Source organism: Scyliorhinus torazame, chromosome 7 (assembly GCF_047496885.1).
Source record: "Scyliorhinus torazame isolate Kashiwa2021f chromosome 7, sScyTor2.1, whole genome shotgun sequence".
NCBI classification, from domain to species: Eukaryota; Metazoa; Chordata; class Chondrichthyes; order Carcharhiniformes; family Scyliorhinidae; genus Scyliorhinus; species Scyliorhinus torazame.
Window position 1 is genome coordinate 144,557,451 of NC_092713.1, and position 27,987 is coordinate 144,585,437.

Below are 27,987 nucleotides of genomic sequence, written 5' to 3' on the forward strand. Positions count from 1 at the left end.
TTTGTTTGGGCTGGGGTGTGATGCAAGTGGTATTACTTTGTTGCCATTGGGTGGGGAGCAGGACCATCGTGTAACTTGCTGTCCTCAAAATGTTTCCACGTGAAAGCCATTAGCCTCCTCTAGGAGCTACAGCCAATTAGGGCGGGATTCTCCGTTCCTGAGACCAAGTGTTGATGCCGGGGCAGGATTCCTGGACGTTCACGACAGCAAAGTTGGCGCCGAACCTGGACCGATTCAGCGACTGTGGAGGGGCTAACACCAGTACCACGTGGATACAATCAATTCCAATGAGAAACAGAGCGGGATTCGTCGGGTCCGTGATTGACACTTGGAAGCTGCCAAGCTGCAACCACGCATATACATATTACAATCCCCATGCACACTCATCCCAGCCAACAAGATGTCACTGGTTGTGCTGGAGCATGCCCATGCAGCTGACTGGTCGGCTACGGCCAGAGGGCACCTAGGGGGTGCCCTGTGGGGATACCCATACGGCCTGTGGCCCTAAGTTCACAGTGGGCGGTCAGTGGCATGTGCAGCTGCATGGCTGCCTTTCCAGCTGTGGCAATGGTGTTCCATGCCTGTCCACCCCGACCCCACAGCCCACCTCCTGGCCATCCCCGCGATTTCCTCTGGCCCTGGCAGAAGCCCCCAGCCAGTCACACAACTGTCAGCAAACTATGGTGGTGTTGGACACTTTCCGTACCCCCTCTCTCTCCCTCAGCAGCCACGACACTGGTTTCATGGGGCTGGATTCCCACTGGCGGGTTCTCCATGGCGCCGGAAGCGCACCCACGCCCAGGGATTTCCTGACGGAGTGGGGCTGCCCACAATGGGAAACCCCATTGGCCGGCTGGCGGGTTGGAGAACCCCACCCAATGATTTTTAAAAGCACAAGTGAACCGCGCCGTTGGGAACTCGGCCCATCGGAGGGGTAGAATCGCGGAGGCCCCAGAGAATACCGGGTCAGGCTTGCTAATGATATGCAAAGAGTGTTTATGAAATGTGCGTTCTGGACCGCATTGACGCCGCTGTCGAGGAGACGAAGAATTGTGATTTGGCATCAAATAGGTGCCCACCGCGATTTTGGCATCGGTACCTATTCTCCGCCCAATTGCGTTTCCCAATTTTGGCATCTACATACAACAACATAGAACATACAGTGCAGAAGGAGGCCATTTGGCCCATCGAGTCTGCACCGACCCACTTAAGCCCTCACTTCCACCCTATCCCCATAACCCAATAACCCCACCTAACCTTTTTTGGTCACTACGGGCAATTTAGTATGGCCAATCCACCTAACCTGCACTTCTTTGGACTGTGTGAGAAAACCAGAATACCCGGAGGAAAGCCACGCAGACACGGGGAGAACGTGCAGACTCCGCACAGTCAGTGACCCAGCGGGGAATTGAACCTGGGACCCATTGTGAAGCCACAATGCTATCCACTTGTGCTACCGTGCTGCCCATGGAATCCCATGCTTCAGCCAATGGAGAATCCCATCCTGAGTCACTTAACCAGTCTCTTACTCCAATCTGCCTTTACTAGATTGCCCACGGAATTTCTGTCAACCCTCTCAAACCAAAAGTGTTTGCTGCAAGTTGAATACTGTGTTGAAGTTCAGAAAGCTGAAATAAGCTATTGGAAGAGATTTCAACCCTATGAGTGCTTGGAGCACCTCTATGGAAAAGTTGACATGGTGCACAGTACAGGACTACAGTCTCGCCACAGACCATTAGGTACAATGTGCCAGTTTAAGTAATCATAAAATGTTCATAAATGTGTTACAATCATTGATAAATTATGCTAATGGCTGCAAAAGCAATTTATTCTTAAAGAAGAAATGTGCTGATTCTAAATAATCATCTCACCTCATTTACTTCACTGTAGCTTTCCCTTGCATGAGCTACCCAGAAAGTACTGAAAAAATCAAATTGTCTCTCCCAGAGACAAATTTACTTGCCATCCATTTTTATTTAAAGTTCGAATGCAGCAGCTAAGTAACCAGTGCAATAATTTAGCATTGCCTCTCACTTATGCATCTTAGTGTGGTAAATATAAATACCACCAGGTTCGCTAACAGGTTAGACCATAAGTCCGTAAGACCATAAGACATAGGAGCAGAATTAGGCCACTTGGCCCATCGAGTCTGCTCCGCCATTCAATCATGGCTGATATTTTCTCATCCCCATTCTCCTGCCTACTCCTCATAACCCCTGATCCCCTTATTAATCAAGAACCTATCTATCTCTGTCTTAAAGACACTCAGTGAATTGGCCCCCACAGCCTTCTGCGGCAAAGAATTCCACAGATTCACCACCCTCTGGCTGAAAAAATCCCTCCTCATCTCTGTTTCAAAGGACCGTCCCTTTAATCTGAGATGGTGTCCTCTGGTTCTAGTTTTTCCGACAAGTGGAAACATCCTCTCCACGTCCACTCTATCCAGACCTCGCAGTATCTTGTACATTTCAAAAAAATCCCCTCCCATCCTTCTAACCTCCAACGAGTACAGACCCAGAGTCCTCAAACGATCCTCATACGGCAAGTTCTTCATGCCAGGGATCATTCTTGTGCACCTCCTCTGGACCCTTTCCAAGGCCAGCACATCCTTCCTTAGATATGGGACCCAAAACTGCTTACAATATTCCAACTGGGGTCTGACCAGAGCCTTTTAGAGCCTCAGAAGTACATCCCTGGTCTTGTATTCTAGCCCTCTTGACATGAATGCTAACATTGCATTTGCCTTCTTATCTGCCGACTGAACCTGCACATCAACCTTAAGAGAATCGTGAATAAGGACTCCCAAGTCCCTTTGTGCTTCTGTTTTCCGAAGCATTTTCCCATTTAGAAAATAGTCTATGCCCAGATTCCTCCTTCCAAAGTGCAAAGTCACACTTTTCCACATTGTATTTTGTTTGCCACTTCATTGCCCACTCACCTAGCCTGTCCAAGCCCTTCTGCAGCCCCCTTGCTTCCTCAATACTACCTGTCCCTCTGCAGATCTTTGTATCATCTGCAAACTTAGCAACAGTGCCTTCAGTACCTTCTTCCAGCTCATTTATGTATATTGTGAAAAGTTGTGGTCCCAGCACAGACCCCTGAGGCACACCATTAGTCACCACCTGCCATCCTGAAAAAGACCCCTTTATCCCCACTCTCTGCCTTCTGTCAGTCAGCCAATCCTCTATCCATGTTGGGATCTTACCCATAACACCATGGGCTTTTAACTTATTTAACAGTCTCCCATGCGGCACCTTGTCAAAGGCCTTCTGGAAATCTAAATAAATCACGTCCACTGGTTCTCCTTTGTCTAACTTGCTTGTTACCTCCTCAAAGAACTCTAACAGATTTGTTAGACACAACCTCCCTTTGACAAAGCCATACTGACTCAGTCCTATTTTACCATGCACTTCCAAGTGCTTCGTGATCTCATCTTTACTAACAGAATCTAAAATCTTACAAATGACCGAAGTCAGACTAACCAACCTATAATTTCCCATCTTCTGCCTCCCTCCCTTCTTAAACAGTGGTGTTACATTAGCCACCTTCCAGTCCTCTGGGACCCTCCCTGCCTCCAGTGATTCCTGAAAGATGCCTCCACAATTTCCTGAGCATTCTCTTTTAGGACCCTGGTGTATAGTCCATCCGGTCCAGGTGACTTATCCACCTTCAGACCTTTCAGTTTCCACAGAACCTTCTCCTTAATAATGGTCACTGCACTCACCTCTGGCCCCTGGTTCTCCTGGAGCTCTGGCATCCCACTGGTGTCTTCCACCGTGAAGATTGATGCAAAGTAACTATTCAGTTTGTCTGCCATTTCTTTTGTTTCCTATTATTACTTCTCCAGCCACATTTTCTAGTGGTCCAATGTCTATTTTCGCCTCTCTCTTACCTTTTATATATTTAAAAAATCTCTTCCTATCTTCCTTTATATTACTAGCTAGCTTGCACTCTTACTTCATCATCTCCCCCCTTATTGCTTTTTCAGTTGTCCTCTGCTTGCTTTTAAAGGCCTCCCAATCCCCTGGTTTCCCATTAATCCTCGCCACTGTGTATGCTTTTTCTTTAGCCTTTATGCTGTCCTTGACATCCCTCGTCAGCTATGGATGCCTTGCCCTCCCCTTAGCATGTTTCCCCCTCCTTGGGATGAATTTCTGTTGTGCCTCCCTAATAACCCCCAAAAAGTCCTACCATTGCTGTTCCACTGTCTTCTCTGCTAAGCTCCTTCACCAATCAACTCTGGCCAGCTCCTCCCTCATGTCTTTGTAGTTACCCTTATTTAATTGTAATACCGTTACGTCTGATTGCAGCTTCTCCCTCTCAAGCTGCAGGGTAAATTCTATCATATTGTGGTCACTGCTCCCTAAGGATTCCTTCATCTTAAGTTCCCTAATCAAGTCTGCCTCATTACACATTACTAAAACCAGAATTGCCTGTTCCCTAGTAGGCTGTCACAAGCTGCTCCAAAAACACATCTCTTAGACATTCCACAAATTCCATTTCTTGGGATCCACTACCAACCTGATTTTCCCAGTCCACCTGCATATTGAACTCCCCCATGATTATTGTAATATTGCCTTTTTTACATGCCTTTTCTATCTCCTGATTTATTTTCTGCCTCACATCCTGACTACTACTAGGGGGCCTGTACATAACTCCCATCAGTGTCTTTTTACTTTTGCGATTCCTCAACTCTACCCACAGAGATTCTATGCCATCTGATCCTATATCGCTCCTTGCTATCAATTAAACTTCATTTCTTACTAACAATGCAACCCCACCCCCTTTACCCATCTGCCTGTCCTTTCTATAGGACATATATCCTTGGATATTTAGATCCTAGCCCTGATCCCCTTGCAGCCATATCTCTGTGATGCCCACAACATTGTACCGGCCAATTTCAATGTGCGCAACAAGCTCATTTACCTTGTTCCGTATACTGCGTGTATTTCGGTACAACACCCTCAATCCTGCATTGGCCACCTCCCTTTTCACACTCTCCTCAGTCACTGTACCCTGTACTGTGGCCCTTTTTGATTTTTGACTGTGGCTTCTCAGCCTTACACTTTCCCCCTTACTGCTTTTTGTTTCTGGCCCCGTTTTACTTCCCTCCGACTTTCTACATCGGATCCCACCCCCCTGCCACATTAGTTTAAACCCTCCCCAACAGCTCTAGCAAACACCCTGCCGAGGACATCGGTTCCAGTCCTGCCCAAGTGCTGACCGTCCGGTTTGTACTAGTCCCACCTCCCCCAGAACCGGTTCCAATGCCCCAGGAATTTGAATCCCTCCCATTTGCACCTCTCTCGAGCCACGCATTCTTCCTGTCTATCTTGACATTCCTACTCTGACGAACTTGTGGCAGTGGTAGCAATCCTGATATTACTACCTTTGAGGTCCTACTTTTTAGTTTAACTCCTAACTCCCTGAATTCAGCTTGCAGGACCTCATCCCATTTTTTACCCATATCGTTGGTGCCTATGTGCACTACGACAACTGGCTGTTCACCCTCTCCCCCAGAATGTCCTGCAGCCTCTCCGTGACCTCCTTGAACTTTGCACCAGGGTGGCAACATACCATCCTGGAGTCTCAATTGCATCCGCAGAACCGCCTGTCTATTCCCCTTATGATTGAGTCACCTATCACTATAGCCCTGCCATTCATCTTCCTGCCCTCCTACGAAGCAGAGCCAGCCACGGTGCCATGAACCTGGCTGTTGCTACTTTCCCCTGGTGCAATCACACACACACTGATGGACAGGCAGTTGGACCAATCAGCACACACATAACATCGCAGCCAATCACCAGTGAGAGCACACGCACTATAAAACAGGGAACACCACAGTTCCCGCTCATTCTACCAGGAGATAGCTCAGAGCACAGAGCTCACAGCGTGTCACTCATACATAGACCATGTGCTGAGTGCCTCACTAAGATAGTGATAGGGCTGGGTCCACCGGTTAGCTGGTGAAGCACGTACCCAAGCCAGCAGTTAGTTGTTACCGTTGTTTAGACAATAAAACAGAGTTGTACCATCTACAGCTGTGTTGGATCATTTGTGCATCAGAACACCCAACACGACATGATACCAGTAGTGGACGCTAACCAGCGACTGTGAGACCTACCTGCACCCTTTCAGAAATCCGCCATCCTGCTCCATGGAAAACATCAGCCCGCCGCAGCCGCTCCGAATCGCTGGTAATCTTGGCCTAAACTGGAAGCTGTTTAAACAGCGCTTCCAGTTCTTCCTAGAAGCCACAGACAGGGAGAATGCATCAGACACCAGGAAGATCGCCCTCCTCCTCTCCACAGCGGGGCAACACGCCATCCACATCTATAACTCCCTGGCATTCGCGGAAGGCGAGGACAAAACAAAATATAAGACGGTGCTTCTGAAGTTCGAGGAACACTTCAGCGTGGAAGTCAATGAGAGCTTTGAGAGATACCTATTCCAGCAGCACCTGCAGGGTAAGGATGAGCCTTTCCAATCTTACTTAACACACCTCCGTATCCTCGCGCAGTCCTGCGGCTATGAGGCCACCTCCGACTCCATGATACGGGATCAGATAGTTTTGGGGTCATTTCGGACACCCTACGCCAGAAGCTCCTTAAAATAAAGCGCCTCACCCTAGTGACTGCCATCGAGACATGCGTCCTCCATGAGAATGCGACTACCCGGTACTCCCAAATCCAGGCGTCCGAAACGGCACGGGTCCTACGAAGCGGAGCGGGTCCAGTCGATCGAGTTCCTCCCGGCCTGCGGCCCGGACAAGGGTGGCCATTTTGCGCGCTTTCCGAGGCCTCCCGCGCTTGTACGTGCCAAAAGAGGGGACGTTGACGCAGAGGGACGTGATGCGCAGGCGCTACGCAGGACCGCACCACGCATGCACGGTGGCGCAACGAACACAACGAACGGCATGACGTGTGGCAACTGTGGCTCCGCCCACTTAAAGTGGCAATGTCCGGCCAAAGCACGACAATGCCTCTGCTGTGGCAGGATGGGCCACTGTGCTGCCTGCTGTCGAGCAGCTCAACCTGCCAACTCCCAACAATTCCACCAGCCTCGCAGGGACGTGCGGGCGATTCAGCCCCCCTACACTGAGTCATATCCAGATAGTATGCAGACCAGCGATACTGAAGACAGGGAGCCCTTCCGCGTTGCGGTAATCCACAAGAACCGGATGTCCCCAAGTCGGAACCACCAGCCGCTGCCAGTGCACAGCATTGATCCGGGCGATGAGTGGTGTGCCACCCTAACGGTCAACCCAAATTCGTCGCCCACCTGAGAGACTTGACTTATGAGCCTGTTAGCACATTGGACTCACTGAATTGTTTTCCAGTACTGTTAACGAGTTTCTTTTCTTGTCGTTCATTGTTCCAGAGGTTTTCTCTCGTCGTTTGTTGATTGCATTTGTTCTGTTATTCGTACAACCTCGTTGTTCTGTTGCACCTCACACCTTCCTCTGTATATAGTTTAGCCTCATGTACATGTTGTAAATATTGCACACACATACTCAGATACACTCAGTACACATTTCTATTTATTATCATGTAGGCACATATCCTTTGTGAAAGGGGTGGATGTCATGATATTCACATCAGCATATCATGGTGCAATCACATACACACTGATGGACAAGCAGTTGGACCAACCAGCACACACATAATATCGCAGCCAATCTCCAGTGAGAGCACATGCACTATAAAACAGGGAACACCAAAGTTTCGGCTCAGACTACCAAGAGATAGCTCAGAGCACAGAGCTCACAGCGCGCCACTCAGACATAGACCATGTGCTGAGTGCCTCACTAAGATAGTGATAGGGCTGGGTCCACAGGTTAGCTGGTGAACCATGTACCCAAGCCAGCAGTTAGTTGTTACCGTTGTTAAGACAATAAAACAGAGTTGTACCATCTACAGCCGTGTTGGATCATTTGTGCATCAGAACACCCAACACGACACCAGGTTTTACAGGTGAGTTTGGGTGGGTGCAATAATGTGAGGAAAGCATTGAGGCTAGTCCAGAAATTGGGATTTTGTTTCTCATATTGTCAACTCATAATTTTGCAAGTTTGAGTGTGTTGTGCTATTGCTTTTAAACAGAGAAACATAGAAAATAGGAGCAGGAGTAAGACCGTTTGGCCTATCAAGCCTGCTCCGCCATTCAACATGATCATCTCTAATGCTCCATCTCAAAGCCACAGACCCATTCTCTCCCCAAACTCCTTGGCATCTTTTGTGTCCATGAATCTATTTCTCTCTTAAATATATTCAGTGATTTGGCCTCCACGTCCTTCTGTGATAGAGAATTCCAAAGGTTAACCACTCTCTGAATGAAGAGGGTTCCCCTCATCTCAATCCGAAATGGTCTACCCCGTATGATGAGACTGTGACCCCTTGTTCTAGACCGCCCAGTGAGGGAAGACATCGGCTGGGACTCAGACTCAGCGGCAAGTTGGAGAATCCCCGGGGGAACGTGAGAATCGGACCCCGCTGCCCCGCCATTTATCGGGCACCGGCGGGATCACCGCCACGCCGGTCGGGGGCTGTTGACAGCGGCCCCCCCGGCGATTCTCTGGGCCCCGATGGGCTGAGTGGTCGAGTTTGGCCGAGTCTCGCCGGCGTGGATTATTCACCTCCCACACGCCGGGACCTGGTAGGTGAGTGTGCGGGGGCCATCTTGGCGGGGGTCAGGGGGATCTGACCCTGGGGTCCCCCACGGTGGCCTGGACCGTGATTGGGGTCTACCGATCGGCCAGCGGGCTGGTTCCATGGGGGCCTACTTTACTCCGTGCCGGGTCCCTGTGGAGCTCTGCCATATTGCCCGGGGGGGCGGCGCGGAAGAGGGAACCCCCGCGCATTCGCGGAAATACGCCGACCGTTCCAAGCATGCGTGGGAATACGCTGGACGTTCGCCGCCGGCTGGTGCTGCGGGGACGACTCCGGCGGCAACCTAACCCCCTAGAAAGGTGAGAATTCCCCACTTTCAAGGGCCGTTGGCGCCTGAGTCGTTGGCGAGTGTTTTCACGTCGACGTGGGGACATAGCCCCATTATTAGAGAATCCCATCCATCATCTCTCCATCAAGTCTGTCCAGCCCTGTCAGAGTTTTATACATTTCAATTCCACCCCCTCTCCAGCGAATACAGATCCAGTCAACCCAATCCTGTCATTTCAGGAACCAGTCTAGTGAACATTCGCCTCATTCCCTTTATGACAAATATATATTTTTTCAGGTAAAGAAACCAAAATTGAACACGGGTATAACCACAGCAGAGGTCATGGGATAGGAACCCGGTAAAGGAGTGGGACTTTCCCTGACAGGCGTAGCCCCTCTAGTTTCAAAGCTAAGATCTGGGAGCAGGTCGTGGGAGGAGACCCTCTGGGGACTTGTGGTGATTTGACTGTAAGTAATGATAAACTACTTTGTGCTCTAACCTATGACTTATGTGTGGCTGCTTGCCTCAGATCTAACAGTGGCGATGAGGATTCAATGGAACTTCAATTAACACTGGTTGCTACGCACCCGGGCTACTTTGTCTGGGCATCGTCAGGCCCCACTGGAAGCCATCACCCTGTTGCATATTGGGAAGCTGGAGCCATACAATGCAGGTACAAGTTACTGGGGACAATACATAGGTAGGATGCAATTCTCCTCCCGCATGAGCGCCAAACTGGTGCCTTTTTGCAACATCTGGGGGGCCCACGTAGAGCATTATAAAAAGCCGAACACACCCGGACTCTCTGGATACCTGCTCATTTGCTTCCCTGGTAGCCTTGGTAGGGGAACATTTCAATCTGAAGTCTCCACTGATAATACACCATTTCTGGTTCCTCATGGGTGCCCAGGCATGAGGCGAAGGCATCAGCGAATTTCTGGCTCACCTCAGGAAAGGAACTGAGATCTGTGAATTCGGCCCAACCCTGGGCGGAAGCACGATGTGACCGGTTAGTATGTGGGATCCGCAATGCGGCCATGGAAAGAAAACTACCAGCCGTAACCCTTTTGTGTGGTGGCACCAAGAATTGCACCCATCCAAATCTCACTCCAGGTGACCGGGCACACGACCCGCATGGAACTCGACATAAGGGTTGGCATGGTTGTCATTAGCCGACACACCTTCAACCACATACGATCCGGGATTTATTTGTTGACTCTCCAAATGCCAAATGCACCCACATGGCCCCAAAGACATATTGGCCAGATTTCCGGCCGTATTCCAGGAAAGTTTCAGGACAATCAGGGATGCTGTAAACTGAATAAGCGTGGACACCATGGCCCAGCCACGCTATTTCCACGCCCGCCCAATTCCATACGCCTTGCAACCAAAAGCAGATGCAGAGTTGGACATCATGCAGAACCTGGTGATCATAACACCAATACAATTTTCCGACTGGGCGCCACGGTTGTACCAGTAATGAAACCCGATGGTCGGTGCATATTTGCGGGGATTATAAAATTACAGTAAACCGGGTATCACGCTTAGACTGTTATCTACTCCCCAGGATCGAGTCTGTATGCCAAGCTCAGCGGCGGAATTATATTTACCAGATATGAGCCATGCGTATCACCAGCTGGTCCTGGCCCCTGAGTGAGAAAGATTCATCACCATCAACTCTATGAGTGTACCCGGCTACCATTCAGGGTCTCCTTGGTGTGTGAAATATTTCAGTGCGTCATGAAGAGCATATTATAGGGGTTACCACTTAGATGACGTATTGATAATGAATTTGTCCAACCAGGAGCACCTCCCCAACTTGGCAAAAGTGCTACAATGCTTTGAGGCAGCTGGTGTTCGCCTGCGCTGAGAGAAGTGCATCATGGTACCGCATGGACCATCATGGTCTGCACCCCGTTGGGGAGATGGTTCAGTCATCTGCCAAGCCCTGGTGCCAGGGGGGCCAACATAACTTGGGGCTTTCCTGGGGTGGTCAATTATTATGGAATGTTCCTCCCGGGTTTAGTCATGATTTGGCTCCCCACCATAAACTACTCAGTAAAGGACAACTCTGGGTGTGGGCCACCAAGCAACAAGCAGCGTTGGCCAGAATAAAACAGCAGCTTTCCTCTTCAAGACTGCTTACTCATTTTGACCCTTCCAGGCCACTCTTCCTGACCTGCGACACATTCCCTTACGGTGTCGGGATTGTGCTAGCCCACATAATGGAAGATGGTTCTGAGCGACTATCGCATTTGCATCCACTGAGAAATCTTACACCAGGTTAAAGTCCAACAGGTTTGTTTGGAGTCACTAGTTTTCGGAGCATCTGTTGAACTTTAACCTGGTGATTTAAGACTTCTTACTGTGCCCACCCCAGTCCAACGCTGGTATTACCACATCATTTGCATCGAGGACATTGACTGATGCAACACGGAACACGGGTGGAGAAAGAAAGACTGACCATGATATTCGGCGTAAAATAATTCCACCAATATATCTACAGGCACCACTTCACCATCCTGACGGACCACAAGCCCCTTCTGTGTCTCTTCAAGGAGGACCGTGCGATTCCTCCCATTGCCTCTGCCTGCATCCAGCGCTGGGTGCTATTACTGGCAGCATATGACTGTGTATTGAAACACCGTTCTGGGGCCCACATACCCCACGCAGAGTTTTGAGCCGCTTACCACTGTCCACTATGCCACCTACTCCCACCACGACTGATGAGGTAATAGCTGACCTCCATTTCATAGACTCACAGCATCTCGCATCCACAGCTGGACCCAGACCGACCCACAGCTCATCCGCATCAGGCACATGGTGCAGTACGGGGCCCAACACCAGGCTCTGCCCAAGGACCTGAAGCTTACAGGGGAAGATGCAAGAGCTGAGCATCGCAGACAATGTGCCCCTATGGTGCATCTGCATGGTGGGCCCCCTGTGTGGACATACAGCGCTCTCACTAGACCTCCAAAATGGACACGCAGGAGTGTCTAAAATGAAGATGCTCACCTGGAACTACTTCTGGTGGCCCGGCATCAACGCAGACATTGAACGAGTAGCCCAGCGATGCCCCCAATGCAAGGTGCATCAACAATTACCACCGGCAGCACCACTCCACCGTTGGGAATGTACTGGAAGTCCTTGTGCCCAGGTTCATTTTGACGCTGGGGGCCCTTTCCAAGGAAACTGGTCTTCAGAGACAGCACTGTGCTGCTGTACTCGTGGATGCTTCTGTGTCATCAAGTCGGATCAGTACATCGCCTGCGGTTGCGGAATATGGGGGTTTCCTTCTCCCTGGTACCACACTCCAGCGTCTACCTGGACAACAATGTGCTACAGGACTCAGGCAGCCACCACAACAAAGATGCAAAGGTCGACCAGGCGTGGAGTGTGAAGTAAGGCCAGGGCTGAGTGGTGGTGCTGGTGTGTGTGCGTGTGTGTGTGTGTGGCGGGGGGGGGGGGTCAAATTTGCCCGATGAAGACAAGGGGGGAAATGTGCAAGGTGGTCTGTGTAAGGGGTGGGGGTGGGGCTGAGGGTGAAGGCTAACAATGGCGTGTAGAAGGACAAGGAGGCAGTTGAAATAGACAAACAAGAGAAGGCAGAGAGAAAACCGAGGGGAGGGAAGCTGGACCCCAACAAGCCAGCGTGAAAAGCTCACAAACAAAGGAGTCAAAGGGAAACCATATTATTTACTGGAAGGGGATGCACAAAGACTCAATTACAGTGGAGAGAGATCCAAGTGCAGCTTGGCACCGAGCAAGTGATCAGCTCAGGAGGAGGGCGGGTGAACTGAGGAACAGACTTCCTCTTGTTGTCCAATCCTTCAAGGGCCTGATCCCTCTTAGCTCTGTAATTCCTTCACTTCACAATGCTCCACAGTAGCCACAGTATTTATATTTCTGATGCAGTTCAGTTTGTTGTTAATGGTAATTCCCAGGATGTGGAGGATTCAGCGTTGGTAATGCCATTGAATGTCACGGGGCAATGGTTGCAATCTCCCTTGCCTGCCACTTGTGTGGCATGAATATTACTTTCCACTTAATCAGTCTAATCCTGAATATTGTTCAGGTCTTACTACAGATGATGAGGGACCTCTTCAGTATCTGAGCCTTCACAAATGGTACTGAACATTTTGCAATCGTTAACTAACATCCTCACTTCTGACCTTATGATGGAAAGAAGGTCATTGATTAATCAGCGAAAGGTGGTTGGAATTCCTGCGAAATTCCTGGAGTGGTGCCCTGGGACTGAGATAATTGACCTGCAACAACCACAACCATCTTCTTTTGCGCCAGGTATAACTCCAAACAACAGAAGGTTTTCCCCCAATGCCCATTGCCACCTGCTTTGCTAGGACTCCTTGACACCACACTCGGTCAAATGCTACCCTGATGTCAAGGGCACTCACTCTCACCTCACCTCTGCAATTCAGCTCTTTTGTCCATGTTTGAACCAAGCCTGTAATCGGGCGTGATTCTCCGCAATCGGCGCGATGTCCGCCGACCGGCGGCAAAAACGGCGAGAATCAGTCCGGCATCGCGCCGCCCCAAAGGTGCGGAATTCTCCGCATCTTGAGGGGCCGAGCCCTCACCTTGAGGGGCTAGACCCGCACCGGACTGATTTGCGCCCCGCCAACTGGCGGGAAAGGCCTTTGGTGCCCCGCCAGCTGACGCGGAAATGAATTTGCCGTGCGGCGCATGCGCGTCAGCGTCAGCGGGTGCTAACGGCATCCCCGCGCATGCGCGGTGGAGGGGGTCTCTTCCGCCTCCACCATAGTGGAGAGCATGGCGAAGGCGGAAGGAAAAGAGTGCCCCCACGGCACAGGCCCGCCCGCGGATCGGTGGGCCCCGATCACGGGCCAGGCCACCATGGGGGCACCCCCCGGGGCCAGATCGCCCCGCGTCCCCCCCAGGACTCCGGAGCCCGCCCGCGCCGCCTTGTCCCACCGTTCGAAAGGTGGTTCAATCCACACCGACTGGCGTGGGTTGACAGCGGCGGGGCTTCTGCCCATCACGGACTGGAGAATCGCCGGGGGATTTTCGCCAACCGGTGCGGCGCGATTCCCGCCCCCGTCGAATCTCCGGTGATGAAGAATTCGGGACACGACGGGGGCGGGATTCACGCCGGCCCCCGGTGATTCTCCGACCCGGTGGGGGGGTCGGAGAATCACGCCCAACGTCAGGAGCAGAGTGGCCTTGGAGGAACTCAAACTTGGTATCCGTGAGCAGGTTATTGCTGAGTAAGTGTCATTTAGAACATAGAACATATAGTGCAGAAGGAGGCCATTCGGCCCGTCGAGTCTGCACCGACCCACTTAAGCCCTCACGCCCACCCTATCCCCATAACCCAATAATCCCTCCCAACCTTTTTTGGCCACTAAGAGCAATTTATCATGTCCAATTTACCTAACCTGCACGTCTTTGGACTGTGGGAGGAATCGGGAGCACCCGGAGGAAACCCACGCAGACACGCGGAGAATGTGCAGACTCCGCACAGACAGTGACCCAGCAGGGAATCGAACCTGGGACCCTGGCGCTGTGAAGCCATAGTGCTAATCACTTGTGCTACCGTGCTCCCCATAGTAAAGTTACTACTTGATAGTAAAGTTGATGACATCTTTCATTACTTTGCTAATAATCAGGAGTAGATGATATGCTGGGTTAGTTTTCTCTATGTTTTGTGGACAGGACATACCTCATCGAATCATTGGAATTCCTACAGTGCAGAAGGAGGCTATTCAGCCCATTGAGTCTGCACGGACATTCCAAAGGAGCACACCACCAAGCCCATGCCCCTGCCTTATACCCGTAACCCCATCTAACCTTTTTGGACACCAAGGAGCAATTTAGCATGGCCAATCTTCCTAACGTGTACATCTTTGGACTGCGGGAAGAAACCGGAGCACCCAGAGGAAACTCACACAGATACGGGGATAACATTGTCATGTGAGGGTCCCTTTAAGAAAAGTGTGTTTTATCAAATGGCTACAGTGATGTCATTGTTTGGGTGGAGGTGGGCTGTGATTCTGTCTTTTACTTTCGTTTTGAGCTGGAAGCTGCTTTGTGGCTCTGAGTTTTTTGCTTTCGTTTTCAGTTGGGAGCTGCATTCAAACAAAAAAAGGGTATTTATGGTCTCTCTCTCTGCATGATAAAGAATGTCTCCAGACCACTTGATAACTTCAAAGTAATACCTGTTTTTCTGTAAGGAATTCAAACCTACTGTTTTTGGAGAAAAAGGGTGTTTGGCTTATGGATGTTGTTAGGAAAGGGTTACCTGTAGAGTACTGTATATTTAGGGGGCTAGTTGTGTTGGTAGTTGATAAGATGTTTATTGTGTGTTTATAAAATGTTAACTGGATTCATAGAATAAACATTGTTTTGTTTAAAAATACTTCAGATCTCTGTTGCATAACACCTGGAAATTGGGCCCTTGTGCTTGTCATAACCAAAATCTATTAAAAGTTGTAGGTCAGGTGAACTCCATGATATATTTTGGAGCTTTCTAAACCCTGGCCCATAACAACATACAAACTCCACTCAGACCGTCACCCAGGTTTAGAATTGAACCTGGGTCCCTGGCCCTGCGAGGCAGTAGTACTAACGACTGTGTTGCCCCTAGGCAATTTTCTGAATTAGCAGAATGCCAGTGTTGCTGATGTATTGGAACAGCTTGGCTAAGGCCATGGCTTGTTCTGGAAATCAGGTCTTCAGTACTATTGCCAGATGTTGTCAGGGCCCATATCCTTTGTAGTATCCAGTGCCTTCAGGCATTTCTCGATATCATGTGGAGTGAATCAAACTGACTGAAGATTAGCATCTGTAGTGCTAAGGACGTCAATGGGAGGCCAAGACTGATTATCAACTTGACACTTCTGGCTCCTCCCCTTCAAGAGGTGCAGATTGCCTTTAAGAAGGTTAGGCTGAGGGCATAGTTGCAATGCTGCCTCACGGCGCCGAGACCCGTGTTCGATCCCAGCCCCGGGTCACTGTCTGTGTGGAGTTTGCACATTCTCCCTGTGTCTGTGTGGGCCCCACCTCCATAACCCAAAGATGTGCAGGATAGGTGGATTGGCCATGCCAAATTGCCCCTCAATTGGAAAAAAAAGAATTGGGTACTTTAAAAAAAAAAGCTTAGGCTGTTTGTAACTCATGCTCCTCATACCCTCACTTGGGTTACTTACTGAGCATCCAGCCATTCAGCATTGAGCTGTGCACTGCAATACTGTTGATAAGCAAGGCAACACAAAGTTAGTGCGCTGCCTGCATCAACTTGCCTCAGGGTTTATCGAACTTTCAGCCCAGTTGTGTCACTCCCGATTAGTAGGGTCCTAAGCCACCCCGTGGATCAGAAGCAGAAATTTTTCCTCGCATGTTTATTGTCACAAACTGTGTGAGCTTCATGATTGGCATAAAATCCCTTGCCCAGTTTGACTTCATGCCCCAGCCATTATGCTTGTGGGCTATGGAGATTATTGGCTGTCAGACATTTTTATGATTCTCAATTGACTCCTTTTAATCCAGAAACTTCCTGAGTCTGAATATAAAAATGATAAACGTTGGAGGTTCTTTATTTAATTTCATGCAGTTGAATTATAGGTACAATTAACAAACAATGTTGTATGCTTTAATAGAATAACTTAACAGGTCTTTGTTATCTTTATGTTAGAAAAAAACTATTTTAAAATCCTGATGATTAAAGAAATGGCAAGAATTAAATAGATTATTTGCAATATAATGCTGGGTTTGCTTCCATGTAATATTATTTTTTAATAAATCAGTCTCATTGGGCGTCATTCTCCGACCCACCGCCGGGTCGGAGAATGGCCGTTGGCCGCCGTGAATCCCGCCCCCGCCGAAGTCTCCGGTACCGGAGATTGGGCGGGGGCGGGAATCGGGCCGCGCCAGTTGGCGGGACCCCCTGTTCAATTCTCCGGCCCGATTGGGCCGAAGTCCCGCCCAGAAATTGCCTGTCCCGCCGGCGTAAATCAAACCTGGTATTTACCGGCGGGACCAAGCGGCGTGGGCGGGCTCCGGGGTCCTGGGGGGGGCCGCGGGGCGATCTGACCCCGGGGGGTGCCCCCACGGTGGCCTGGCCCGCGATCGGGGCCCACTGATCCGCGGGCGGGCCTGTGCCGTGGGGGCACTCTTTCCCTTCCGCCTCCGCTATGGCCTCCACCATGGCGGAGGCGGAAGAGACTCTCCCCACTGCGCATGCGCGGGAAACTTTCAGCGGCCGCTGACGCTCCCGCGCATGCGCCGGGAAACTGTCAGCGGCCGCAGACGCTCCCGCGCATGCGCCGCATTTCCGCGCCAGCTGGCGGGGAAACAAACGCCATTTCCGCCAGCTGGCGGGGCGGAAATCCCTCCGGCGTCGGCCTAGCACCTCAATGTTGGGGCTAGGCCACCAAAGATGCGGAGCATTCCGCACCTTTGGGCCGGCGCGATGCCCGTCTGATTGGCGCCGGCTTTGGCGCCAGTCGGCGGACATCCCGCCGTTGGGGGAGAATTTTGCCCATTGTGTTAGCCTGAATGCCATGGATAAGTAACTACCAGCAAAATTATTCTTCCTTCTCAGATATAGAATGACCATATTGTGAATAAGAAGAAACGGTCATTATTACCTCACATAGAAATGAATCATAAACGTTAGCAATCGTAAGTAAATAAAGTCGCCATAGCCTCAGATAACCATAAGCTGCTTTCCCCTTTGACAGGGAGCGTTGACTGCAGCGATTTAACCTGACGATCACCACACCTCAGGTGAGGGGCAAGGTTGTGAAGGCAGGACCTTCATGAATAACCTCAGCCGGTATGGGAATTGAACCTGCGCTGCCGGTCTTGCTTTGCATCACAAACCAGCTGTCCAACCAACTGAGCTAAATCAGACCCGGTCAGGAATATCTGAGCTATGATTCTCGATTCTTGCTATTAGTTTCAGTAGAGGCAGCAATAGAGTTACTAGTCTGGAGAAGATGGAGCTTGTGTTGCCAAATTTGATTCCTATCCAGTGACCACTGGTGGAAAGTGTACACGTCTGATATATGGGTTGAGGACTGAATTGGGCTTGGCTGAGAAGCCATTACATGTCACATTCCCAGCTAACAGTCAAAGTCCAACCTCATACATGAAGAATTGTATCTTCTCTGATGCACAGCAATGGTAGTTGGACTCCAATATGATTCTTCTGAAGATATTGGGATCAGAATTCCAAGTGGCAGCTCTCAGGTGGTTATGAGCTGCTTTTCATCGGGCAGTGATAATGCCAACAGCAATTATAGATCTGGATTCATCCAGTGAGAAACATTGCTTTATTTTTAATTATGTGTTTTGTTTGGGACTGCATCACTGAGCATACTGGTACCGTCGGTTCGAATGTCATACTCCACATATAGAATCATCAGGGAATGCAGAGACCTTTAATAGGCAGATCCTAAGGGCAGCATTTCCTTCATACATCTTGTCAAAAACAAATAACACACCATCATTTCCATCAGCTTATGGTCACTGCAGGGGCGAGTTGTGTCTCGCTTGTTATAGAGTCTCATGTGCAACACAGCAGAACCTTATTCGTGTTCAGTCAAGTGCAGCATTTGACATTAGTTGCATCAGGATTAAGTATGATGTACTGCAGGCCTAAGCGCTTGTAGTTCCAAAAAAACACAATTAGCTGAGCTACCAGATGATCTTCTGGGACCTCTTCTGTTTTCCAGCAAGCTTGAATAATGTGATTCCTTCAGTTTCAGCACATAGAACATCAGCAGCGAGGATGGATTTACTGCACCCTGATTACTTGGGCACATTCCCTGGAGCTGAGGTTTGTTAAAGTGTTATGAGATTGTGCTGTTTCAAACAATGATGAGAACTGATCGAGAAAGACTCTGCCTTCTCGCAGTAGACTATGCAATGTTAAAATTCAAGGTAAGCCGATCAGGATAAAATTGCAAATAAAATCTCTGCACCAAATGCTGCATGACTGTCAAATCCACTAGATGCAGAGCTGCATAAGGTTTTTAAAAGGGAGATGGATATAGGCAGTAATGGTATCACGATAATGACAACTTGTTTTTGTGGTGCCTTTAACCTACAGAATGATTTGAGGCAATTCACAGAGTAATAATAAAAGAATGGGGTCACCAGGTCATTGGAAACCATTTAAGAGAAGGTGTTTCAGCAAGTTTTTAGAGACAGAGATGGTGTCAGAAAAGTTCAAGGAGTAAATTTCAGATCACAGAGCCTCAGCGGCTGAACGTTCTGTTGCCACTTATGACGTGACGAGAAGGGGCCGACTAAATAAGTTTAAAATGTGTAGGAGTGGAAGTCAATTTGCAGGAGAGATAGCATGAAGTAGGGCCATGATGTGACTTGACAAGGGGAACAATCATTTTTAATTCAATGAATTATGGCCCAGGGAATAAGGAATTGATGGGAGAATTGAACTTTGTGAGGTTAGAATAAAGGTGCGGTGTTTTGAACAAGTTGGAGTTATATAGAATGGATAAGAAATGCCTCGTACAGGTACAATCGATTCTGAATGTGACAATGGGGCACCAGAGGTCGGGCAGCAGGCAGGACTAAAGGGAAGCAATGATGTGGGGATGCAAACTCAGTGGGGCTCGAGGCAAAGCTCAGGGTTGAAGATGAGATCCAGTTCAATCTGGTTCAATATGTGCAAATTAAGAGAGAGGGAAGGAGTCGGGTAGCAAAGGAATACAGTTACTGGGAGTTGCTGAAAATAATGGTGTCCGTGATTCTGATGTTCATCTGAAAGAAGCTAAGACAAGTCACCCTGACAGGGTGGAGAGGCTCAGGGCGAGAGGCAGAATTAAATGCTGTCAGCATCCACATGAGGAGTTGGCCGCATTCCTGTGGATGATATCATGAAGGAACAGAACATGGAAAAAGCTGATGCCAAGGCTAGATTCCTGGGGATCTCTGGAGGTGAGAGAGTCGGAAAAATAAAGCCTTTGCTGGGATATGCCAGTTGTCTCCAGGTGGATAGAACCACGCAAAGTAAATACCTGGTGATTTGTTATGTTGTAGGTGTAATATAAGCGGCTTTCTTGTGGTGCACTTGACAAAGGAAGGTTCAGGCGTGGAGATAACTTCAACACGTTTATTAAACTATTTACACTTCTATTACTCGGGTTCGACACTACTGCTAATCCTACTATAGCTACCCAGACTGACTAACCAGCTGCTGCAATCCATGTGGTGGGTGTAATATTGAATCAACCCTGTGTCTCTACTCACTGACTGTCTCCACTGGAAAGAGGCAGATCATGTGTGTGGTGTCCTTCATATATGGGTTGGTGTAATGCCCCCCTGTGGTCGTGTCACCTCCTTGTGTATCGTGAATGTCTATTGGTCATGTCCTATCTAACTGACCTATTGGTTGAGTGGGTGTGTGTGATGTCACTGGTGCTCCCTCTAGTGTCTAGCTAGCCTACATGCATTTACATTGATGCACATCACCACATCCCCCCTTTATTATATGTTCATATTTTCTGTGCACTTTAAGAAAATTGAACAAAGAACAGGTAGATAAGGTAAGGTATATACAAGTCATGGGAACAGTGATTAAACAATAAGTCCAAATCATTTGTGTGAGTCCATCAACCATCAATCATCATGGTCAAATGTCTCTCTTGGTTATGAACGCCATCAACGTCCCTGTGCCACAGGAACCAAGACGTGGTCAAATCAGCTGATAAGGTGTTGACGTTGAAGAGGTACCATCAACAGTGTCATTCAAGGTCATGGATGTGCCATATGTTGAAGTTGGATAAGACTGTACATACTGGTTCTGGCCACATGCTGTGTAGGAAGGGTGACCCTGCTGAGAACCGTTGAAGCGTGTCGAATTGGAAACAGAATTGCTGCTCGCATAAATACCTGGTGATGGTGTGAAACTAGAACCTTGCATCTGATAGGAATATGCCGGCTGGCCAGGCTGGGGTGCAGCAAATGCTGGGCTGTAACTAAGGCATCCAGTCTGTAGTGCAGATTGTGCTTGCGGTAGTCCTCATTCGGTCTTGATTCCATTAGTGGGCAATCCGTAGTGCTGGCCTGTTTGACAATATGCTGCATAGACTGCTGTCTGCTGCATGCCTGAATACTGGGTTTGTCCAGCATGAGCTGTCATTGGCTTCACTGCTGGTGTGGAACAAATGTGTGGATATAGCTGTGGTGAATATTGGTGTATTCCTCTTGGACAGTAGCCGCTGCTTGTTATTACTGACCTAGTGTAATTGTTAAATGATCCATCTCCTGTCGTTGTGGCATCTGCTGTCACACTGAGCGTGCCATCACTGAGGTTGCGGCACTCTCTGTCTGGAGTAAAGTTCGGCTTACATGAATCAGAGTCGGCGTTTGGTTGCTCCCCATCTGGAGTCTGGTCTGCTTTAACTGAGTCCGTGTTGGTTTGTTGATGCTCCCCGTCCGGAGTCTTAGCAGGTTCACTGGCGTCAGCTGAGATTCTTGAAGCTGCACGTCTGGAGTTGGAACATGCAGGAATGCATTGACTTGTGGAGAGGTTCGAGCGAATGAGGGTGGAAGTATTGTGGTGTCACCGGAGTCACCAGTGGTCTCACAGTGATCGTCGAGTGCCTCTGTACACACTAGCTGAGGTCTGTCACTTTGCACATCTTGCATGGGACGCGGGATGCTGTCGTCACTTGTCTCACATACCGTGGGTAGATCCTCAGTAGCTGCTTGTTGTTCACTTGGGTTGGGTAAATTGTCAGAGTCTTCATCTGGTGGCGCAATCAATGTGGGTGGACTGTCATTGTCTTGCTGTTGTTCTTCATTTGGGATTGGACTGTCATTGTCGCTTTCTTCTTCACTGTAGCATGATAGACCATCATAGTCTTCTTGCTGTTTATTTGAGCATGGCAGAATTGCATCGTCTGCCGCTAGTTGATCAGAGGAGGTTGCTAGACCCTCATGGTGTTGTTCCTGCAAGGACTGCGCGTTGGAGTCTTGTGTTGCTCCTATCGTGGAGTCTGTCCACGAACTCACTGTGGAGGCTTGTGACACTGGAGTCACTTCTTGTTCGTGCAAGGACTGCGGTGTGGAGTCTTGTGTGTCTTCTTTCTTAAGAGTCGGGAACCCTGAGCGGTGCATGGACCACGCTCTGTGTGGTAGCAGGCCACTCTCTTTGGGCTTGTACAGCTCTCTGTCTCTTGGTTTCAGGCTGCAGCATCATCCTGCACCCAGTAGTTGGGGTATCATATCTACTGGACTGAAGATCCTCAAATCAGAAGAATGAATCCGCGTCTGCGTCAGATTCAGTACGGGGGTCGCCAATGTGCAATACGTCTAGTTGCGGTTCGGATTTGGTACTGGGGTAGCCTCCCAAGGTGAAAGGTTTGTCCGAGTCGTAGTCTTCTAGGACCATATCATCACTGTTTGCGTCGGAGCTGGCATTGGGTCGCGAGGTCCAGAGAAAATGTAAAGGTCGGTATCGAAGTGTTCAAGGTCGGAATCATTGGTTTGGGCGTAGGTAACTGTTTGTTGCAGGGTTCTTCGGAGGTTAATTTCATTTCCTGGTTCAATTTGAGGCATTGTGCTGTAATTCCAGGTGAAGGAAGGTTATTTTACGGCTTTAAAAGATTTTTTCTTTGATTTGGGATGTTTCCCCTTTAAATGGGCGTGGTCCGGGGCCTCTGACGTCATGACGCATATGATGTAGCGCGTAGGAAGCGATTGCGCATGCGCAGATCGCTGTTGCTTTACCGATGGCCGTTTTTGTGATTGCGCATGCGCGGCGTCTTGCGCATGCGCAAACAGACCTTCCCGTTCTGTGCCCTTCTCGCGCAACTGCGCAAGTGCAGTCCCTGGAGAAAGATGGCCACCGACCAAAATCGTTCTCTGCTCCGGGATATCGTCCTCGAGGTGAGTACTGGCGCTTCTCTTACCTTTTCTTGCTGGTTGGAGTGTGTTTTCCTCACAGTATTTGCCGAATTTGTCCATGACTGCCTGGAAGTCGCTCCTGTTTTGCCCCTTGGAGAACTTGACTTTTTAAAAGATTTCTTCTGCTCTAGCACCTGCGATGGTGAGGAAAAGCTCTGTCTATTCAGCTTCAGCCAGGTCTTCTAGTTCGGCTGCCACCAGGAAGATTTCAAACTTTTGCCGGAATGCCTGCCAGTTTTCGTGGAGATCACCATGGCATTGGAGCTGCTGCGGAACCCGGATCTCGAACATCTTGCCTGGGTATCGTTGCTGGTTGTCACTGTACGCTGAGGTATGGCTATGTGGATTGAAACAGTTCACTCCTGGTATCATGATTTGTTATGTTGTAGGTGTAACATAAGCGGCTTCCTTGTGGTGCATTTGACAAAGGAAGGTTCAGATGTGGAGATAGCTTCGACACGTTTATTAAACTATTTACACTTCTATTACTCGGGTTCGACACTACTGCTAATCCTACTATAGTTACCCAGACTGACTAACCAGCTGCTGCAATCCACGTGGTGAGTGTAATATTGAATGAAGTCTGTGTCTCTACTCACTGACTGTCTCCACTGGAAAGAAGCAGATCATGTGTGTGGTGTCCTTTATATATGGGTTGGTGTAATGCCCCCCTGTTATCGTGTCACCTCCTTGTATATCATGAATGTCCATTGGTCGCGTCCTATCTAACTGATCTATTGGTTGAGTGTGTGTGTGTGATGTCACTGTTGCTCCCTCTAGTGTCTAGCTAGCCTACATGCATTTACATTGATGTACATCACCACACCTGGAGGTAAGATTCAGACGGAGGATAATTTGATCAACTTTTTTAAACTCTTGTGGAGAGATTAAGGAAGACAAGTCACAGCCATAAAGAATTTCATTAAAATATACTAAGCTAGAGAACAGAACTGAGGCTTAATTAACAAATTCATGGTGAACAAAATGGAGAACTACCAGAAGACTCAATGTCTGACAGATATCTGATAGGTATTGGATTTTCACACATAAGACCTATACTTGAATTGTCACCTCATTTTAATATCCTTAAAAGTGGAAAGCTTAACGCTTCACATCAGCCTCCAATGGATTTAAATGTATTTTTTTCTGATTCTATTCCCATTGCCTTCCGCCCCTGTACATTCCCTTCTCTGAACCACCTGTTGCCTTGGCATTTGTGTGTTTTCTCAATGTCTGGCCTCAGACTAGAGTACTGGGCACTTGGCTTAGATATCTGTGCAACCAAATCCAACAGGAGAGTCCAGATCACTTCAGGAGAACTGAAGCAAAACTGTTAATAATTAATTAAGGAAAACAAAACAGGCTGTGGTTTATTCAATGATGTTGCTGTTGATTCAGCGAGAAAAGGATTAAGTACATTATTAATGCTCTCGTCACCAAAGACAGGTTTTACAAGACTGGAGCTGTTCAGTTCTCTTATAAATCAATAAAGGTTGTTTCAGATTGATCAGATTCTGATGAGATTATTTGTTAATTTTGGTTTACAAACAGCGTTTATGTGTGGATGGACATACAATGCCTGTGCAGTCTAGAGCCTCAGGCTTTGTAAACCTGAAACAGATTTCACTGCTGCAAGATAGAAGGATTATTCATGAGGCTATCACACACACGGTTCCTCAAAATGGAAGTTCATCATGCTGAATATAAATTTGGCCAACAGCTATCACTTCTTGGGTGGGATTCTCCGCGAACCGGCATGAACAACTTCTTATATTTTTTTTCAGGCAAGGCTCCCTGTCAGTCCAACAGTAAGAAGATTCCTGGAAATATTATATTAAATATGCAAAATATTCATTTTGTGAAATCATCCTCTACACAATATTAATGCAATGGGCACAGTGTCAATCCAAACTGCTATCTATCAAGATAGAATTCATGAAAAATAACCCTATTTATAATATGTATACATCTGTATCTATCCTATAATTATTAATGCTATAAAAGCTGTATAATCTTCATACTCTGCTTTCTACTCGCTAGGGATAATGTGCATAACATAATAATACACATATTATTTGTCAAACTGCATTTCCACATAAAAACTATACCATTTATCCATTCTCTAACTTGTTTTAATTAGAAACAAGATTGAGAAGGGTCATGGTGCAATATTTATAATGACAGACATGGAGATGTGAATTATTTAAGTTGAGCTGTGCTCGTGGAACAAGGGGACATGGGTATAAAATGAACAAGCCTCAAAAATGAGATCAGAGATTGAAGCAGCTTTTTCTCTGCAGAGTTGTGCCAATGCGGCAGGGATGGCCAGTCAGCTTCTGTGTCAATCAACTCCAGTAAAAATAGCTGGATACTTACCTGGCTGCGAATGGAAATGAAATCTTTCAGGTAAGAACAGGCACAGGTGATTGAATGTTCTGCAAAAACACACTGGTTACCGAGCAACTGAAACTAATGGATGCATTCTCTGTGAAATAGAACTGCTCAGAGCTGAGTATTGTAGGTTGCACAATTGAACGAATGCAGCTGAGATTTTGTTGCATTACCTGTCAGGATTGGGGAGAAATGTTCACGTTTTCTATTACTGCAAATCTTCCTTGTGATTTGGTGGCCTTCATCGGGATCTCACACGCAAGTAATTTCCTGTGACCTGCAGACCAGTTTCTTCAGTCACTGTCCACAGATTGCAGGATAGATCACGTTGCAAATGATGATAGGCAGTGTTGCTTCGATCAAAAGCTGAAAGCAAAAAAAAGTTCAGAAGTCATCCACCAATGATCTTTGAACTGCCCGCTGCATTGAAATTTAGATCTTCCAATAGTAGTGCATGCAAGCTTAATATTTGTACAGAATTCTTTTGGTGTTTTAACAGGGACTTATTTAAAAGAAAGGGTTAACACCTTTGTTAAAATAATAGTGAATTAGAGGATCATGCAGTACCAGCAAGAAAGAGTTATTCTATTAGTTCTACTCCTCTGCTCTTTCCCCACAGCCCTATCACTTTTTGTCCTCTTCAAATATTTAATTCCATTTGAAAGGCAAACAGTGCCATCTCCAAACTTAAAGAATTGTTCAGGATAGAAATAAGCAATGATCTTAAGAAAGGAATTATGATTTGGATTGTCTGGTTATGCAGGACCGAAACATGAACCTTGAGAAAAATTTTCATTCAAACATTAGGAAGCTGTGAAATGTGACTCTGGAGAAGGATGGAGCATATCATTGGGGGGGGAGGGAGGGGGGGGGTGCGGTGAAGAGGGAAGATTGTTCCTGAATATCATCAAGAAAAGGCAACAGGTTCTTGTTGGCCATATTCTAAGGTGAGAGTTCCCACAATCAGTGTGCAGTGAAGACCCCCCAAGTGTGCGCCGAACAAATATTCAAAATTGTTCAAAATTCATGTAATTAAACTGCAACCATCGTCTTCAGCTCTGTGGTTGGCATCTCCAAGACCCGACAAATCTTGGGCCTCCCGTACCTGCACCGGCTGGGAATGAGCTGCACACACCAGGGGGCGTCATTCTCCGACCCCCCCGCCGGGTCGGAGAATGGCCGTTGGCCGCCGTGAATCCCGCCCCCGCCCCCGCCGTAGTCTCCGCTCCCGGAGATTGGGCGGGGGCGGGAATCCCGCCGCGCCGGTTGGCGCGGGGTTGGCGCCCCGTTGGATTCTCCGGCCCGGATGGGCCGAAGTCCCGCCCAGAAATTGCCTGTCCCGCCGGCGTAAATCAAACCTGGTATTTAACGGCGGGACCAGGCGGCGTGGGCGGGCTCCGGGGTCTTGGGTGGGGGGCGCGGGGCGATCTGACCCCGGGGGGTGCCCCCACGGTGGCCTGGCCCACGATCGGGGCCCACCGATCCGCGGGCGGGCCTGTGCCGTGGGGGCACTCTTTCCCTTCCGCCTCCGCCACGGCCTCCACCATGGCGGAGGTGGAAGAGAGTCTCCCCACTGCGCATGCGCGGGAAACTGACAGCGGCTGCTGACGCTCCCGCGCATGCGCCGGGAAATTTACAGCGGCCGCTGACGCTCCCGCGCATGCACCGCATTTCCGCGCCAGCTGGCGGGGAAACAAACGCCATTTCCGCCAGCTGGCGGGGCGGAAATCCCTCCGGCGTCGGCCTAGCCCCTCAATGTTGGGGCTAGGCCGCCAAAGATGCGGAGCATTCCGCACCTTTGGGCCGGCGCGATGCCCGTCTGATTGGCGCCGGCTTTGGCGCCAGTCGGCGGACATCCTGCCGTTGGGGGAGAATTTCGCCCATGGTTTAGATTTGTTATGTTGGTCTGGACCAACGGAGCTTGGAGCTGAAGACAGAGTTATCCGTCTGCACAAAAAGCGAAAACTCAAAAACAGGTACATAAATTCTGGGAGAAGCGAGAGAGACTGGTAGAGCTAAAACAAAACAGGAGTGAGGACGGGGAGAGTTTAAAACAAAAAACAGGAGAGGGGACAGGGAGAATTTAAGAACAAAGTTCCCATTAAGGGAAGAAAACATTTCAGAAGTATTTAGATGTGCACTTGTGATCCCAAGGCATACAAGGCTTTGGGCCAAGTGCTGGGACACGTGTTTCAAATTATTTTTTCCAGTATAGAGGTGTGCCATGACATATAAAAGGTTGGGAATCACTGTTCTAAGGAATGAGAACTTGCTGATGGAGGTGTTTGAAGGAAGCTTACAGAAATATGGATGAGGAGGGGGGAAAGAGTATTTTAAATTTTGTGTTCGCCAACTTCAAATTGAAAATGGGAGGCTTCTAGGACAGCACGTGGTAGCACTGCAGTCTCACGGCGCCGAGGTCCCAGGTTCAATCCCGGCTCTGGGTCACTGTCCGGGTGGAGTTTGCACATTCTCCCTGTGTTTGTGTGGGTTTCGCCCCCACAACCCAAAGATGTGCAAGGTAGGTGGATTAAACACGCTAAATTGCCCCTTAATTGGAAAAAATGAATTGGGTACTCTAAATTTTTATTTAAAAAAAATAAAAAATAAAAAATGGGAGGCTTCTGCCAGCAGTTGAAAAGGAAAGTATAAGACAGCGAGGCTGGGAAAAGTGAACAGAGGAACTGCCCCTTACACATTGGAAAGTTGCCATTGAATCTGTTTGCATCACTCTTTGGACTG